Here is a 20,030-nt window from a genome sequence, read left to right as displayed (position 1 = left end):
TTTTCATGGCTTTATTTCTCTTCTTTGCTTGCCTATTTTAAGCATCATAAATACCTGACGATTCGGGCTTTACTAATTATTTAAATCTGCCGACGATCAGATAGTTTTATTATACAACGGATGCTCGCCGCAATAAACACTCCAAGAATTAAACGCCACAATTCAAAGAACTTTCAAATAATGTAGGGCAGTCTAGTTAGGTCAGTTAACAGATCGGAAGCTTATGACAACCACGGACTCAAGTTGAAATTTAGGAGATGGCGAAGTTATAGACTATTTGAAGGGTTCAGAGCCAAAGGCGACTAACCCACAATTAAAAAATGAGTAAATAAGAGTTGATATTAAGAGGGTCCTGACAAAAAAGATTGGTTTCACAATTTATTTTAATTGGTCTACATTGAATAAATACAAAAAAATATTATTAATCTATAACAACAATGTATAATTTAAAAAAAAAAGGCTCAATAATGTACAATACAAAATTGTGGGTTGGTCGCCTTTGGCTCTGAGTTCTTCATTTGTGGTGGACAAAGCTAAGATTCTAAAGGTTTTCTCAGTGTTCTCCCGTTTTTTCTTCGTCATCCCATCAACACTCTCCACAATTTCCCGTATCATTTCCGTCTTCAGAAATTAGAGCACTACTTGTATTTGTGTAACGCCGAATCGATCGTCCACCAAGGTGGGTGTTCCTCGCGGTTTGTTCAGAGATTAGAAGATGGCAGTGTGATGGGTTCTAGACAACTCATAGATCTACATCAGAGGCACAGGAGTTCTCCAAATTTGTATTATGCAGAATGTCCCAAAAGTCAGTTTCCCCATCCGTAATAAAATTAATTAATTTTAATTCGATAATAATAAGTATTATTATTGGTAGCACTTTGGAATTTTGAAGATGGAATTGATAAAACCTTACTTTTTAAATAAATATTACATCAGCAGCTTAGTTATAAATGCTTCAAAACGCTGTGTTGTCTGAAGAGAAAAACAATCGAGATTATTCACTTGATTTATTAATCTGACAACCAGATGGAGCTCCTCCCCATTTCAGATTACGAGTCCGCAACTTTTTTAACAACACATTTACAGAGTGGATCGGATGCAGTGGGACAATCGATTGGAAACCATCTCGTGTGACTTGACGTCGTCTATAGGCGATTTTAAAAGATATAGTAATTTTATCATCACCAGGAAAGTCAGATGAACTAAAACTGTGCATTAAAGATGCATTTGATGAAATTAATAATGATAATTCAATGTACTATTTGTAAATATATTGCAACTAAATCTTATACAAAATGCATTGAACATAACAGTGAACAGTTTGAACGTAAGAAGAAACTGACTTTTGGGACATTCTGTATAACAAATGAGCTTTCGATCGACCTTGATAAATTCAATTGAGCCAAACTTTTATAATTAAAAAAATAGTCTTTTGACAGTGAGATATCCCAAAGTAGAATCAATCATACATGACTAGTACTTGAGACTTACATAGTTTCAAGAAGATGCGAGGCGTTTGAAGTTAGCATTATGTAATAATTGTAGAGAAGACCAACAAGGAAAGGAATAACCTATCTGCTAGATCTCTAACAAGAAGTACTAATTAATTAATAGAAGTACATGAGAAGACACAAATTTCAGTTTTTCGCAATGGTTGGTCTAACCAAACATGATGAAATGTCTTCTGTCACTGAAAAAAAAAACAGAGTATGTATAGGTACCTGGGATAACAATGCAGATGACTAGAAGATCCTTCTCAGCACACCTTTGAGAAAGGGCAAGGAGTTCTGTTAGACGTGTAAATGACATTAAAAAACTGCAGCTGTCACTGAAGACACCTCAACTGGTATATGTTATGGCAAAGGAAATCTTCCTGCTTGAAGACCTAATACTGAGACACCTGCTACCAAACACCCCTGCGAATAATAATCATACACTAAGATACCGAATGGAGAAACAAGAAGCAATCTGGTAGGGTTTCTACACGACGGAAGTAGTAATGAAAAATCATGTGACAAGAAATGAACCAAGAGCTGCGTCATGTGGTGAATGAAGATACATGATTTCCACTCGAAGATGTGCAAGAATGAGTTCCATGACCCGCACATCACCTATGTTTGTGAACTGTGCAGTGAAAAATGCGAAAATTCATAAACAGAAGTGAGTGGAATCTACTGCAACATGTATAAAAATTGGCCGGAACTTAACAGACAATATGTCATATATCTTCAGCAATAATAACTTATTTCATCTATTACCAGCAGTTCATCTCACTTGACGATATGTGTCAGAGGAAGAACAATTGTTTGTATACATCCGAAGTCTGATTAGTGTAATATGTAATTAGTCAGCGACGTATGTAATGGAGGGGGAAAGGAACTGGCCACCCTACTCCATTATCTCCTAGCCTATTTGTCTCTTTAAGTGGTACCTTCTTGGTACAGCTTGTGAGGTTCAAACAGATGACTAAATAAAAATATTCAAGATTGGACCAGTTTGTTCTTCACGATGTCACAGATTCAATCAGAATTGGTTCCTTTACATATATCCTTTTAGAAACTGGTCACAAATATAGAAAAGCAAGCAGGACACAACTACATACCTAAACAGATATATATATATTTTTTTTGAGTATATTAGTTTACAGGACTATTTGTTAGTGAATCTTGTGCTTGGAATGTTGCGAAGATACTTCTATGCACAATGCTAACACCTCCTCAAAGAAATCTGTCCCAACAACCAACAACGTATTTGTTCAACACAAATTTAATTTTGGCTCGCCAGAATTTTAAGCCCTGGTCTTCAGCATGGCACACTGATCAACCGTTCAGCTAACAGTGTGCATACAGGGAGAAAGTGAAATATAACTACAGATTTTCAGAACGAATAACTCATGTTCTATGTAACAAAAATGAGTAATATCATATTGGTGGAAAGTTCATAGATTTCTCAGAAAAAAGTTTTTCTAAATGTTTAACCATCTCTTACTTGGTAACTATTGCGAGTAGGATCGTGATTTTTGTCCACATCGATAGGGAATCTAATAAAGAATCATTAATCTCTCTCGTGTATTTATATAACGTGGACGGTTTTTGTGTAAATTTAATTTTGAAACCACTAATTTCAAGCCACTGAACGATAGAGGTAGATGGGAGCTAGTTTACCTAGGCAGACAGACCTGAGTTCGTTGACCTCTTACATCTACATTATGAGATGAAATAGTGTGTGTTAGCGGCGATGTTGCCAGGGTGCTGAAAATTCTAATTAACCGTGCATTTAATCACAAAACGTAATATAGGTTTTCTATTCAATTAAGTGTACCCTATCGTCCCTTACAATCTGCAGGATTATTTTACTTCCACCCTGTATAATGCTTCTTTACAGCAATAATAAAAATGTTCTCTGCAATATCACAATTTTTAAGAAATCTACAGGATGTAACATGAATATATTTTTCTATTCATTGCAAGATATGCATTCATAAAAGGAAATGTGATGTAAGGTCCTCTCCCTTCTGCAGTTCAAATCATCCCTAAAGCCATAAATAATGTAGGCAGGGGTGGAGAACATAAGTATAGGCCTGCGAAGAAAAAATGTGGTGCCGCAGTAATTGCTTTAGTACACGCAATTCAAAGCTAGCCAGCAATCGATTACATTTTCATCTAAAATTGTATACCCTGCGTGTTTCAATGTCAAATTCTCTCATTATATAATGTTTCACACGGCTAGATGCAGATTTCTTATTATTGGCCGAAAGAAATAGATATTTTCGACTACAAACTCCAGCATCAGTTGTGAGTGTGTGTGTACTGGTCACGTGGTCACCATTAAATTCGATCGCAGCAAGTCTTGTATGTTGTATCGCTGGCCAGAGACAAAAAAGGAGTTGTTAACTCAGAAAAAACTCAACTCACAAGTATAACAACAGAGCTGGATCATATATGATTCATAATTATTACCTACGACTATAGAAATTATTGTCAAGTGAAGGAGAAAGTTAATACGTATTATAAAATATTTAATATATACCCTAAAGCACTTAAAAGGCATAATAAAACACTTAGTGATTGGTAATACAATTCTCACTCTAATGGAGACTGTCATTCGTTTACGTAATACCCACGTTTCATCCTACGTGACGGAAATAAAAAATTCATGTGACCACGATATACCAAGAGACAATGTCTGTTGTAAAAATCGAAAGTAATACCAATATTTTATAAAAATGATGTATATTTCTGCTAGTTACAGTAGAATAAGTAACATGAAGACATTTTTCTATCCACTGTAAGATATACATTCATAACATGATGAAGATGTCTCAAAAACAAGAGCAGATATTGTTGTCACTGACAGAAAAAAGAACACAGGAACAATACTAGACCCGACTATCAGGTTTGAAAGAGATGCACAACAGCCAAAACTTACTGATGATGAAAAGAGAATCATCTATGAACCTTGCATTCCTTATCTTAGCAAGCAGTATAACATCATGGCTAATCGTTGGTCAGTACACGGACTTCTTTTTGGAGTTCGTGGTACCATCTCCAAATACACCTAAAACCTTTTGAAATCAAAGGGATTCACATTTTACAATGTTGAGAAAATCCTTAGAGAAATTCTAAAGGACTCAATTCAAATTTTGCAATTGATTTATTGATAAAAAACAGTCGTGATATCACAGATACATAGACAAAGTCAAAAGAAAAACAGGATAAACAAACAAACTAAAATACTATATCAACACTAGTTTTCATAAATTCGTTTATATCATAAAAAAATTTTTTGATTAGCCAGTCAAAAATAACACACCTAAATCTATTAAAATTAACAATATGTGCACTATAAACAAGTTTAATAAACATAGAAAATGCAATTGATGTAAACCATTGTTTAGTCACAAGGTGGTAAATACTGTATATCTTGTACCATAATGATGAATCTCACTATGTGGATAATAACTGTTTGCATTTAACTTAAGTTTAATCAAACAATGGAAAATATACAATTTCACAACAGTTAAAATTATTTCAGAAATAAACAAAGGTCTGCAATGAGCATCAAAATCAGAATTAGTCAAAATGCGTATTGCCTTTTTTTTTTTTTTTTTGCAAAAGAAATACTTGCTCAATTTTCTGACAATTTCCCCACAAATAACACTATTAAAATCAGTAATAATACTATTAAAAAAGCAAAGTACGAGGTTTTAAAACATTCTTTAGGTTCACGGTATCTAAGTCTCCTTAATAAATAGATTACTCTTGACAATCTAATACACAGGTCATTAATATGATCTTCCCAGCTCAATTTAGAGTCAAGAACACCCCCCCCCCCCAAGAGTTAATTTCATCTCTTTTCAAGTAATATGATTCACTTTATTTTCTTTTGAAATTTATTTTATGTATTTTCATTGTTTCATTGTAAACTTTTATTTTATATATGCATTTGTTTTCTGGATCCTTGTGGTGACCCTTATTGAAGGGCAGATGGTTTTATTTTATAAATCCGATGTGTACAAACATGTTACAAAATATAAATGAAAAAAGTCTAGAATGTTTACACGCAATTACAGACTATTCTACTACTATATAATGTTGATTAAAAAATATGGCCTTTAAAAAGTGAAATTACCATACTTCGGGAAATGATACAAAATCTCTTGAAAATTTATTTCAGAAACCCACTGATTTCAAAGATTCTGGGAAAAAATCTATAAAATTCACAGAATCCCAACGAATCTAAATGGAGCTTTTGATATTAGGGTTACTACAACTGGCGACAAATAGATTTCGGAATTCAGAATTCTAGGTTAACAATAATTATTTTTCGTATCGATTTTCTGAGTAATGATGCTGAAAGTGATCAGGAAGAGAAAAAGGAATTGGTTGGGTCACTGGCTCAGAAGAAACTGACTGCTTAAGGGTGCACTGGAAGAAATGGTGAACGGGAGAAGAGTTCGGGGCAGAAGAAGATATCAGATGATAGATATATGGATCATATGCGGAGACAAAGAGGAAGACAGAAAAAAGGGAAAGATTGGAGAATGCTGAGTTTGCAGTGAAGACCTGCCCTTTGGCAGAAAACTGTGAATGATTGAAAAATGAATCGATGAATTTAAATGTAACTATTTATTTACTTAGGCTATTATGAAATCGAATAAAATTCAGTATTACTGAATTTGTAACATATAAAGTAGATGTCACGAAACCTGACAAATGCAATCAAACTGAGATATGTTTGACCAGAAATTTGTTGTATAAAAAAGAAAATTTAAATATTGCATGCAAATGAGTAATTTAAGAGATCCTGCATGCCAGAAATCTAAAATATTTGTTCGTTTATAACGATGTGTGACACTATCGGCAAGATAAGACCCAAAAACAAAGCAACAAAACTATATTGACATAACTAAGTTGGCAGTATTGATATCTGTGCACATTTTTATTTAAGAATAACTGTATTTTTAACATCATTGTCAGAACTGATTATTTTAATCAAATTATGATTTTGAACACGAATTCAATTATATATAAATATCAATATCCTATAATATCAATAAAACTGCCATAATATAGGTAATAACTTTTTGACCTAATCGCCAAAGTGGCTCCATTGCTAATGCTCTGGACTTGTAAGCCACGGTGCCGAGCTCAAATCCCGGTCGACCCACTCTGAATTTATGACTTGTGTCGGACAAGTCCGCGGTTCAGAAATCACATGAATTTTCTTCGAGTACTCCGGTACCCCGTGACATCCCAACAATTTTTTGTCATCGTCATCATTATCATAATCATCATCAACGTCGTCGTGCGAAGTACTTGATTGGCAGCTCACGCAACTTCTATTTGGCCAAGTTGGGCAGAACAAAACACGGACCACTTTAACAATTACACTAATACAGTATTTACAATTTAAATTATTTACACTATGCACACTAGAATACGCTATGTTTACTATTTAAACTATCATAAATAATGTAGGCCTACATTGATCACACATTACTTACACTTTTATGTACAGTGTTGTGTATTGTAATTCAAGGTATTTTATTTCGTAATAGTGTAGACTACTTATATTGTGAATACTGTATAATAGTGTAAATAATATTCGATCAACGTAAGCATATATCCTTTATAGTAGTGGAAATAGCGAAAATAGCGAATTTTAGCTTACATAGTGTAAAAGGACTGTCAGACAGTCACTACTTTCAAAAGCCGATTGTCAAAAATCTACCTTTCGTCTCTAGAATATTATCTTTCTTCAGATATTACTTTTGTATAATTTTATTTTTATTTTTAACATATGAATTTTCCTTCATTATATTCATCATTGCTTTGGTACAAATTATCTTATTTAACACTATATTGTAATTGTTTAACTCTTAGACTTCGAGTAGCTAAACATATATATATATATATATATATATATAATTTTATTGGGTTATTTTACGACGCTGTATCAACATCTCAGGTTACTTAGCGTCTGAATGGAATGAAGGTGATAATGCCGGTAAAATGAGTCCGAGGTCCAGCACCGAAAGTTACCCAGCATTTGCTCGTATTGGGTTGAGGGAAAACTCCGGAAAAAACCTCAACTAGGTAACTTGCTCCAACCGGGATTCGAACCCGGGCCACCTGGTTTTGCGGCCAGATGCGCTGACCGTTACTCCAAAGGTTTGGACAACAACACATATATTTTGATCTTATTATTATTATTATTATTATTATTCCATTCTTTTTTATTGCTATTATTTATGTTTGCTACGTATTTTTATACTGGTTGAGCGGAAGAGAAGGCTTTAAAATCGTAACTCTCCCAGCAAAAATAAATCAATCAAATAAATTAACAAAGAATTTAAATTGTAGGAAAAATAATCGTAGTGTTATTTTTTGTCACTAGAATGCATTGTGAATAGTCTGCGGCGTCTACTTTTAAATCACGACTAGAACGTCAACTTCACACAAACAAGATGCAGATGTTCCCTCAGTACCTGTGTCGCGCGCGAAACATGACGTCATACCAATGAAGTCTAAATCAACTAACCGTACGCCCTGGGACAGAATAGGTCAATAATAATAATAATAATAATAATAATAATAATAATAATAATAATAATAATAATGTCATCAATTACGAATGAATGGATACCAACCGCGTATGGTGCACTCTGTACACTCTCTGACGAACTAAGTGTCTACGCTTATAGCACTAGCGACATGTATGAGCCCCTCACATACGCTACACAGAGTAGGGACGAATTACGGCAAGTTAAAGGTCCTGCCATTGCACAAAAATGTAATTTTAGTTCAGTGTATTATTTTGTCTTAATGTAGCCCCGAGACAATCGCATTAAAACTGTAATTAAAAATTAGAAATGTGAATTAGGCATTTACAATAGGATCACCAGTTTTGGTTGGAAGAAGCAGAAAAGAGGGTAGTTACACGAGGTTGATCTGAAAAGGAAAAGTTGAAAATCCTATATCAAAATCCAAATGGTTTAAGTACTACCAGAGAGGAAAGTAATGTGGTTGAGCAGATCTTGAGGTGAAATTGTGGAAGTCAGTGACAAATCTACTGGCAACAAAACTAACGAAAACACATGGAATAAAAATGATGCCAATGCTTTTGCAAAGAATTCTACAAAGACAAATTCAAAAGAATTGAACAAACGTTAACAAAATTGATAGGTTCATGGAAATATCCACGCTTCTCTAGGTTAGCGAATATTGTCCGACGAACAAAGACCAGCAGTGGTAATGAAATTATTATGAGCAGTGAAAGGTTGTTCCAACATAGAGAAGATGGGATGCAAAGAAAACAAAGGCAAAAAAAAAGAGATAAATAATATCGGAAAGAATGAAAGGGAATCAATGAGTCAAGCAAAGGCTGACGGATGAGATCAATAGAAACAGAGTCGACGAAAATATCGAAAAAATATGGAGGGAATAATGAAGGCGGAACAAATTGAAGAATTAAATCCTAAACTGGAAAACAAGGGGAATAAAAAAACGTCATGAAGATAACTTAAAACAAGGCAGAGCAGCTCTATCACGTCATATACAGCGTTGTTTCCGATCTCTGATAACGAATTTGAATGACGTCATGTGCGTCAGAAATCACACTGACAGCTGAATTGCGGTGGGAGGTGACAGACCAGTAGTAAGTGATTTCATAATCAGAGTGCACGGTGTATCACAATAGCAAAGCCCAAGAAAATCGAGCCTTTTTGGGAGGGGTACATAACAACTCTTTCCGATGTCAAGTACAACTACATGAAAATCATAGGAGCCTGCGAATAACGTGGTTTTGTTATTTCTAAGAAAGGCATCTTGTGTGTACCTAATAAGACTGGCAAAGCTCGGATGGGATTAATTCCAGAATGAAAAAAGCAAGCAAATCCACCCCCCGTTACAAGTCGCCGCACCCCACGAGATGATACAAATTAATTCCATTCGAGCTTTACCAATCTTATTAAGAACATAGATGATGCCTTTCTTGGAAATAACGCAACCTCGTTTATTGCAGGCTTCTTTTATTTTTACTTAACTGTACTTGGCATTGGAAAGGGTTTTTATGCACCCCTCGAAAAAAGGCTCGATTTTCTTGGGAATTTCTGCTGTGAGTATGAGTATGAGTATGTGTACCCGTTCCGGGATCCGTGGTGTAACAAAAATGGTAGAATTTCAAATGTTTACTGTAACAAGACCATGAGCCACAGCATAAAGCTAATGTTATTAATAGTTAAGCCATGAGCCAATGTAACTTGTGTGACGATGTCTAATGACGCCACCTCCCTTTATACGCGCCGAAATTGCGTATAAAATTAGGCGTGCCGCGTGGCTTCTCTCAGTAATATCTTGACATCGAGAGCATTTCGAAATATCGCTTCATATGAAGAGAAAATACTGTCGAAGTTTGAAAGAGGTTTCCTGCGAGGGGAATATGGTCCTTGCGGGGTAAGAGAAGGTAAGCTAGTAGTTCATCGTCTTTGAAGGAGCAGGTGAATGGGGATGGCGTCATTGGCGACTGGGACAAACAAGGTTCAGTATTTGGCCGACCGGTTCCGTGTGGTGGTTGGTTATAAGAGTGGAGGAAAAACTCGCATTCCTTGCTTGGATTTTCTCCTGAAATCGAACAGTATATTGTATGTCCTTCATAATTAGCTTACTTCTCTTATCACAAGACCTATAGGCCTACTCTCTATTTGTAAACCGAAACAAAATGAAATACTGAAACTAACACAACTGTAGTTCCACTCCCGAGACAAGGTGACGTGTTATTGTACCTGCTGGTATATATAAAGTATGTCTTTATTTCTAAAAGAGTCTACATTTACCATACTTTTCTCAAATCTGATCACTAGTAATTCTGTAGTGCTCGGGAAAAGTGACACAAGTGAGTTTCCACAAACTTTTTTTGATAATTTATTGACACCATACGGAACATCTGTTCGCTTGGAAAAAAAAATACATAAGTTAGGTATTCCTCCCATTACAATAATTCATACAGAAAAAAATCAAATCGACATAAACCAGTGTAAGTTGTCAATAAATTATCAAAAAAGGTTTGTGAAAACTGACTTATGTCAGTTTTCTCAAGCACTGCAGAATTATCTTCACTCTAAGTGGTTCAGACTCTTTGACAGGAACTTCGATGTTGATATTAACCTGTATGCCTGTAGAATATAAATAATTTCATATTGTATTTTACATAAAGTATATACCTTTAGAGCTATTGATTGTAAATGTAATTTATCTCCGGGTCTGAAATGATAGCATGCACATTTATTTAAGTGTAATTGTGTTATTGCTTTGATTATAGCCAGCAGATCACTGACAAAATAACTATAATTAATTGTATTATTATTATGATTATTATTATTATTAATATAGTATACAATATAACAACATGCATGACAAAAGGTCATTATTTTCTTTTATGAATATACGAGTACAAGGCACACATTAAAAAGGAAATAACATGTTCAAAAGCATATTCATATTTTCAGAACCACAAAGAAGGTAAATAAACATGTTATATTGTTACGTACATGCTACGTACGTAGTATAGATTTGTTTTCTATATATTATTACTGATAAAATTCTAAAGTAACATATCAAGAAACATGATACCAGAACTGCGAAGAAGTGGCTTACTGCATGCCAGCGATGCCAATATTTCTTCTTCCATCCGCTGTTTAATCCAATTAATGAATTAGTTTGCCTTGCAAATTCAATTTTTATTTCATCTAGTATCAGAAAATCCGAATGGTTCGCTTTTAGTTTTCGAGATTCGGACTTCAATTACTGAGGCTTGCCGCAATAATGAGATTTTATGGTCACGTAGTTTCTTGAGATGAGCGCAGTAATAAAAATGCAAAACAGCTAACCAAATCCTTCCATAGGCCTTCTCAGACTTCAGTTTTAATTTTGATTTTAAACTGACGAAGCTATTGAGAGACGGTGAGGCGATGAAACGGTATAATGGAGCAATGATAGAATTAGAAGAGGAGGAACTAGTCCTTCTGTAGAGAATTATCAATTGCCTGAGCTACAGGATCTCAATGGGTACTAAACATAACTGGTTGTCTTCGGTGGCTAGTAGTCACTTTGCTTGCACTAGATCCAAGGTTCGCTGGTCAATACCCGGCCGACGGCGACAGATTTCAACTCCTCAGACAGATTTTCTGTACACGTGTACACAGATCTGTATATTAATTTTGAAGCGGTTTTACGTACACGTGTACGAGTCATGCACGATTGCACAAAACCGGTCACATTTCGTAATATATTTGAGTAATTTTTATGCGGCTTTTTCGAGTGTCTTGCAGAGAATCTTTTGTTTTTACTGTCATACGGTTGTATTTATGTTTAAACATTTCGAAAATACCGGGACATCATTTTATTTTCACTAACATTTCTAATAATAACCTGACTATACATTTGGATTAACGGTTGAGAACCGGAAACACTGTTTACTACCCCCTCCTACGACCGGAGTTTGATGATACTGGCATAAAATACAAGCAAATCAGTTTACTAGGTATAAGAGGGAAGAAAAGTAGTTCATCCATTTACGTAAACTAGGAAATATCGCGATTTTGAGGTTGATAATTTCCATTAGGTTTTTAAATAAAAATAGAGTACAGTATTAACAATAAGTGTTTTTACTCACGAAATGAGCTATCTATTCAGACGTATTTATGATGCAGTGTATATTATACTGTCCACAGCATATTAGCGTACAATAGAGAGTGAATTTAAATTGAAAAATAATCATAATATGGATATTTAAACACATTTTTGAAAATGGTGGCCGTTCATTTCGATAGAGGCGTCAGTTCTTTTGTGCATATTATCTCATTGTAGACTATTGTACCTAATTCCAAATTGCAATTTCGCCCTTCGTACCAGTAACTCATGTTGAAATAATTCTGTACCTACTCTATAAAAGAGTACCTAACGTACGTTCAATCTTCATTTCTGCCGGATCCGAAAAGATAAAATACTCAGACATTCTATCTACTGTCCGTCCAAATGGTTATGTCTCAGGATCGTAGAAAGGATGGTGGGGAAATCAAGTGACAGTTATCACTTAACGAGGCCCTTTTATTTAAGTTATTTTAAACAGTTGTATAATATTACGTAGACGTCCAATTCCCAACAGAAAATGTTTTCAGAAAAGAGCTAAGACGGCCCACCCACTAGCCTTTACAGAGGGACAAGCAGAAGCGGGTGGGGGAAAACGGGATGCGACGTAAGCAAATAGACGCACAGTATCTGTGCGAAAATATGATTCAATAATGAATGCTCTTTCTTCACTGGAAATCGGGACCATATTTCTGGAACGTACTATACTCACTAACTCAATACTGTTTACTATGACCATAAAGCGACTTTGACTGCATATATGCGGCCATGGTTCTGTGTGGAGGAGGTTGAACTTCATTAATAGAAGAGGTGGGAGTGAAGTACATTAAAAAACTCAGGTAGGCCTACAGTAAAAATTTAAGTAAAAATAAAATGATGTTCTTGTATAAATAAAAGAGAAACGTAATATAAATTTAATTATACTAGAGGGTTTAAATTCCGCTTCAGAGCATAGCACCGGAACTTTTAAATATCGGATTGAGGGATTAAAGGACGTAATATTTGTTAGTTTGGCATTGCTGGTGGGCCCGTGACGTATATTTCCGCATGCAAAGGGAAACTTATCCATGGCTAAGAGATCTGCCGCAGAATTTATCTCCACGTCAAAATTATACTCGGGGGCCCACATCGGTGGTTTAAATGCGTCTGAAATATTTGCATCTTCGCCATGAAATTCAGACATGTATTACTTGACATTCAGGCACCGAAGAAGATCATATAATTTCCAGTGCTGACTAGAGTCAAATTTGTGACTGATAAGATCGAAACCTAAGGGAGGTTTTCCTCGTCGTCAACCATGTAGGCTATATCAACTTTACAAATATCAATCCATCAACATTATAAACTGGACTCTGTCTGTTCGGTAATTTCATATAACTTAATCACCATTATTATTATTATTATTATTATTATTATTATTATTATTATTATTATTATTATTATTATAACGACCAATATTCATCATCCATCAAGCATTAGGTGTTTGCGCCTGTAGGGTCTTCATCTGGACCATCCAGCGAAGATACTAGGTACTTTCTTTTCTTGGGACATTGCTCGATTCGTAGGCTACAAGTTATAATAAAATCTCCTATATTAATAAGTGTCGGTAAACTGTTGCAACATGAAAAATCGATTGTTTTGTTGACAAAGGCATTAGGCTGTATAACAAAACAAGACTTAGAGGTTTCACTTCGTAAAAATTATTTCGTTATAATACATTTCAACAAGTCAGCACAAAGGCATAAGAAATTTTTACATTTTAATCAGAATTACACAATATTAAGAAAGCGTTCAACATTGTTGGGTATAAACTTGTTCGTCTCCCCGAGGTGCACTATGAGTAACGATAAGCCTAAATGAAATGCAATATAAGGCCTATTATACTAAAGCTTAAAATAATTATGAGAGTGTAACAGTGTCAGGAAAAACCAGAAAAGATAATATGTTGAAATTTTATAAAGTCATGGCAGTGCCTGTATTCATGTATGGTTCAGAAAATTGGACACTGAGAAGATCTGATGAGAGATATATAGTCTGCAGAAACGAGATTTCTGAGGAGTGTAGCTGGATACACCCGATGGGATGAAATAAGGAATACTTTTATTAGAGATGAATTAGGGATTTTTAACTTGAATGAGAAGATACAAGAGAAAAAAGGAAATCGGCATGACCACATCCTTCGAATGGAAGATGAAAGGCTGACGAAGATATTACTAAACTACCAACCCTTTGGATATCGTGGAGGAAGAGATAGCAAGATGACTGGATATGAACCTGTGTGATCAGAACGGATCTATTGGTCCACCTTGTGGTTGATGATGATGATAATGATGAGTATAATAATTCAAGTTTCGATGAGCTAAGCAGTGCGTCTGGAAAACAGAATAAGCTCGTCATGTACGCAACTAGATCTGTATCCTCCAATGGCCAAAAAGTAACGGCTCAATTTTTAAAATGAATTACAGAAGATGGCTTTTACTTTTCACCAGGTATCAGAAAATTAACTGTAAAACTTCTACAACGAAATGAACAGTAATGGCATTTTATACGAAAAATCTGATAACTTAAGATCAAAAATTGTAATTAACGTCCCAATAGGTGCATTATTCTTTCTTATCTGCATCCCACTCCTCATAAAATCTGGTTTCTAGTGAATTCCGCAATTAGTAAACAACATCGGATCCTAGTTACCGTCACAAACTTGGCTCTCTTGATGTAGGCCGTAACTTTCAACCCATCGTCTTGTCATAGCCATTAATTTTATTGATGAGATGTTGAAGGTCTTCTTGCTGTCAGCGATTATTTTCGTATCATCAGCATATCGGATGTTGTTAATTTTGTTAATCCACGTCTCGTTGACTTTTATGTCTTTCCTAACATCTACAAGCACTTCCTGGAAAATTGTTCCTAGTAATGCAGAATAATCTTCGCCGCCGTTCTCCTCCTCCTCTTCCTCAGCGTCAAGGATATCTAAATGGCCGTTTCCTTCCCGCAATATTATCTTCGTCTTTCCAGCTTCTTTCGTATCTCAAAATGTCTCTTCCTCTTTTATAGTTTGTAATGAATAAAGTCCTGTGTTTAGTTACTTCAAGTAAAAGTTAGATGTACATGGATCATACTACTTTAGTTTCGCACTGCGAATCAGATCCGTTCAAGGCTTTAATAAAGTCCTCTAGACGCGTCTGCCCGCTCCTTTTATGTGTTTACATCTGCTTATTCGTGTGTCTGAGAGAATAGTACTCACATATAAAATATATTGCCACGTAGATTTAATAACAAATTAAATATTCATTTAAAGCCTCGTTATGGGCGATAGAGGATTCCTGTTTCAAAATATATTTTTCATCCAAAAAGTAAAAACCAATGCTCATTATTTTTCCCCTATTTACAGAATTTTGAATATTTAAATTGCACTTTAAAATAGAAGTAGTTTATCAACACTAGAGGCTTTGATTTATCTAGAGAAAATCAAAACTCGTGTGGGATTTAATTGACTATTACACGATAGAAGAAAGTATATAAAGTAACGAATTACTCCAATACAATAAAATATTAATTGACTTACGAAAATATAATTGTCTTCAAATGTATTATTGTACCATCTCAACATTACAAATATTACACTAGATGGCAGTAATGTGTTATGATTGCTGTTTTCTTGTTATCAGTTGCGCCAACTATGGAATCTTCATTGAACTCTGTGGACGGTTACTAGTCAAGAAGGCTTTGTTAATTCTGTTTCATTTTTATTAAAACAGTTGTATTCCACTTCAATTATCCGGGTCCCAGTAATCCACGTCACTTCACAGATGATTTTCAATAAATCTTAGTATTAAACAATCTCTGATACGTGACTATCCATAATATCATATAGCAGAAGCTATAACATAACCTAAATAATATAAACAAGTGTTAGAAAAGTTTTAATTAGGTATGATGAAATAAACAAGAAAAGTTTTAATTAAGGATGATGAAATAAAAAATAAACATGAATAATTTTAAAAGGAACAAGTATTGAAAGTACAATTTTTAAATTTGAATGTTTTAGCGGTTGGTGGTTCAGTTGATGTTATATTGGACGTGTGCGTAAAAGAAGTGGAACTCGTTGATGTACATGGTTTATTCCTCAACTTATTCAGGATTTCCGAATGGTGCTATTCATTTGCTTGTAAATAGGGTTTCAGGGAAGATTCATAGCTATGACCAATGATCTTTAATAATTCTTGATCTTGAATGCAATGCAAGTCATATTTAAAACTGCTGTTCAACGACAGGAGTGGTTTGTAATTTTCTGTTTTTTGTTGTTTTTTTTACGTCCACACCAGTGCAGTTTGAAATGTTGGCAAACAAAGAAACAAATGCTAGGGTAGTGATAAAAACAAACAAATGCTAGGGAAGCGATGAAATTAAACAAATGCTAGGGACGCGATACAATTGTGCGATAAGTAGCCATGATTGGTTGAAAGCTGTCCTTTCTTACCGTTTCATTGATCAAAAGTAGTATGATGTAGTAAAAGTGTAATAGTCAAAGTAAAAATGAGTTTACAAGTAAACAATATGTCAAGTTATTGAAAGCATGAAATTTGAATATTCACAATTGAAAAGGCGTTAATATTTATTTATTTATTTATTTATTTTCCAATGACAGGTACTGAGATTTACATCTTTTACCTAAATACAACTTTAACATAAAAAATAAAATAAGAAATAAGATAAAGAATGTAAAAGAAGACGACAATGTACTTCATTGTCTCATTAAGTTCCTTGCCTCCCAGTATATTTCACTTTGGTTAAGGTTGGATAGCGAAGTAGGTGGTCCCTGTTCATGTCTTCTTGTAGATCACACAAGGTACATTTTGGCTCTGGTAGTAAGCCAAAACGATGGAGGTGTTGAGCTAGGCAGTCATGCCCAGAGCATAAGCGGAACTTTGCGACTGCTTCATTTCTTGGTCTATTTGATATTTCTAAGATGTACCTTTGCCAGTGTTTCTCTTGTGTTCTGCTCCTAATATCTTGGGCGTAAGCTTCTTGGATAAAATTCTTCATGTTTAATTTAGCTGTAAAATAAGGTATTTGTTGTTTCGTTGTTTGGGTTATCTGGGTGCCTTTTTTAGCCAATATGTCGGCCTGGTCATTTCCATATATATTGCAATTGAAAAGTTTAGAAAGGTAGTCATCCTCTGTGATTCCACAGTAGCGACAGAATCTATAAACTCCACTGATACTCAATCCTTATTAATCCAGAACTGCCAAAATACGCTACGCCTCATAACAGAAAAAAATAAACAAGCAAAGGCATTAATATTGAAACATACATATAAAATACCTTTCGGCTCTGATGTTTCAACTTTCGTTCATTTAGAAAAGGTTGTAGAGTTATTTGTCTTCATGATTTTTGTCGTCTCTAATGCCAGATTGTTGTTTCTTTAGTCAACTGTCTGAAGACAGGTCTGAACCTCACAAGTGATACCAAGAAGGCACCACTTATGAGGTAACTAGGCCAGGAGATAATGGAATAGAGTGGTCAGTTCCTTTCCCTCTCCATTGCATACATCGCCGATTAGCTACATATTACACTAATCAGATTTCAGATGTATACATACAATTATTGTTCTTCTGCATCGTTTAGTGCAGAAATCCATTATGTAATCCTTGATTACACTCCCTTTTCATTACTGTGAAAATCCAGTTTTGTACAGAAACCTCTCAAATACCTAAATGTACAGTGTTTCTGCTCTAAATTACGTACAGTTGGCAGTCAGCCACTACATTCTCTCCTTTCCTGTGACCGAAATTTTGGTTTATTCATGATACTTTTGAGGAAAACTGACTGAATTTATACTCCTCAACAATATACACGAATCTTGGTGAAGGCAAGTAGAATCGATCGCTTGCAAAGGTCTTTTTCCTCAGGTTTTCCAACTAATACTTTATATGTATTTAGGGATTCAATCATACTTGCTACATGCCCCGCCCAACTCAAATGTCTGAATTTAATTTGCCTAATTATGTTAGATGAAGAAAAGAGAGTGTGCAGTTCTGCGTTGCGTAACATTCTGCATTCTCCTGTAAATTCACCCCCCTTAGCCCCAAATATTGTCCTAAGCACCTTATTCTCGAACATCCTTAACCAATTTAGAATTAATATAAATAAAAATATAAATTATTTCCTAATACTGATATTCTTAATTTTTCTATATTTTTATTAAAATAAACGTAATATTTTCATTAAGTAATTCCCCAGACATTAAAAAAGATGATTTTCTAACTATTTAGTCTGTCTAAAGATAATCAATATATATATATTTTTTTTTTACTTCTATGCTTTCTTTTCGTGAAATCACATGAACTTTCTAATTTGATTGATTTTTCATTGTAAGATTGAGATATGTCTACAACAAATTTTATTTGCTGGCATAGATTCTTCTACAGATCTTGTTTGTGCACATGCCTCCCCAAAATAATGTTCCCAATTGGGCCCCGCAACTTCTAAGGCCGGCCCTGCCATAAATGCAGCACTAAGCCAAGCACTGATCCGCGCCGTGGCGTCGTGATCTAAGGCATCCTGCCTGGGAGGAGCGTTACGGAATGCGCGCTGGTTCGAGTCCTCATGGGGGAAGACATTTTCTCATGAGATTTCGGCCAGTGTATGGGACCGGTGCCCACCCAGCATCGTGATACACTCGGGGAGCTACGATAGGTAGCGAAATCCGGTTACGCAAACAAGCTATAACGGCTGGGGAGCTCATTGTTCTAACCACACGATACCTCCATTCTGGTTGGATGATCGTCCACCTCTGCTTCTGCATATGGCCGTGAGGCCAGCAGCCGGCTGGTCGGTCTTGGCCTTTCGTGGGCTGTAGCGCCACGGGTTATTATTAAGCCAAGCACTGAATCTACAATATGTCTGAATATTCTGTCAAATAAATACTTGATTGCTACGAAAACATGCGCAGTAACCGAGCGATGATTTCAGTGCTGATTGTTTGGAGCATATCGTACTTTAGATTTACTTCAGTAATGTTTAAAAAGTATAATGTAGGCTACTGTTCATAGGCAATGTGTTTCTCGTCGTAAGAGCTGTCTGGTGAATATAGACGAGAATAATTATTAACCCTTAAATTGACAAAGTATCCTATAGGATACAACAGGTTAATAGGCTATATGCTATAATTTTAATACAATAGAAAAAAAATTGGTAGGAAAATTAAAATTTCACAATACTATAATATTGTATAACATGTAAAATATGGACATTGCGATAATTGTTTTCTTTAGACTTTGACAAGGTTTAATAAACTAGTATGAGAAATGAAGTTTTGCCAATTTAAGGGGGCACAGATGCATTATAGGCGCCAATCTCCTTATTGGTTCAATGGTATGAATGCTACTTTCGATATGTTGTTATAATCGACATAAAACACAGTATGTTGCCAACTTCTAAATCAGCGGAAGACAGTTTCAGACTGTGTGACGTTCGTGCAGGAATAGCATCGTAATGCAAAGTTGCCTACATAAACGGCGTTTCTTTGAGTTAAGAGAAGAAATAGCATTTTTCATGACTAGTCTAAGTCAGCCTGTCCCCGAGTTGCAAGAAAAAACCTGAATTTGTGACTTGGCTTTCCATGCGGATTTAACAGATCACTTAAACGATTTAAATACTTCACTTCAGAGCAAGGGTCTCATCGTAACAGATATATACTATATTAAAATTGTTATTGGCTCTATGGGTAAATCAATTGCTGGCTGGAAACTATGCATTTTTCAAAGTTATCGCAAGCGCGTGATCCGGACATTAGTCTCTCATAAAAAATATGTGCAAATTCTACAAGATCTTCTTCGCCAGTTGAGCCGAAGTTTCAAGATGTAGAACAGTTTCTA

The sequence above is a fragment of the Periplaneta americana genome, chromosome 7 (assembly GCF_040183065.1).
Source record: "Periplaneta americana isolate PAMFEO1 chromosome 7, P.americana_PAMFEO1_priV1, whole genome shotgun sequence".
Classification (NCBI taxonomy): Eukaryota; Metazoa; Arthropoda; class Insecta; order Blattodea; family Blattidae; genus Periplaneta; species Periplaneta americana.
Note: the sequence above shows the minus strand (reverse complement) of the source record.